Genomic DNA, 629 nt, shown 5'->3' with positions numbered 1-629 from the left:
CTTTTACTGTTTCAAAGCTGTGGTTTGTAACATCAGCTTCCCTTTGATTTCCAGAAGTAGATGGGGTAAGTAAAAATACTGGGAGAAGTACTGTGAACTCAACTCACTGCACAGAGGTTCTTTAGGGGTACTGAGTATGTAGCACTGAAGAAAGACTGTTATAAAAAGTGTTGTACCAAAATAAAAAGAAAACCTTTTATCAGACTCCAGTACCTCTCACTATTCCCAATAATTAAGACTGCAAAGAGCAAGCATCTTTATACCTACTTCTGTTCATATGCTAAAATACAAGTGTCATGTTATCAACGTAAAGCTTTAACCAGTGGCCAAAAATCAATTCTATTTAAAAATCAGAGGGAAAGAATATTAATTACTAAATTAAGGAAACCGCTGCTGTTTGTTTGTAAGAGAAGTCTAGTATTTCAGTTTCCAGAGGTACTATATTAATAAAATTAAAAATCACACATCTTCTGCTTCACTCATTTGCTATGCAAGACATGAAAAAAAAAATCAACATCATAATTTCCTCATCTTGCTGTAAAGTTTGCTTGATTTTTCACTCTTTTTTACTGAATGTTTTGGAAGTCAGATTCTTTCAAGACAAGAATGTAGCGCAATCTTAAAAATCA

This window comes from Geospiza fortis, unplaced genomic scaffold (genome assembly GCF_000277835.1).
Source record: "Geospiza fortis unplaced genomic scaffold, GeoFor_1.0 scaffold190, whole genome shotgun sequence".
Taxonomy (NCBI): Eukaryota; Metazoa; Chordata; class Aves; order Passeriformes; family Thraupidae; genus Geospiza; species Geospiza fortis.
Note: the sequence above shows the minus strand (reverse complement) of the source record.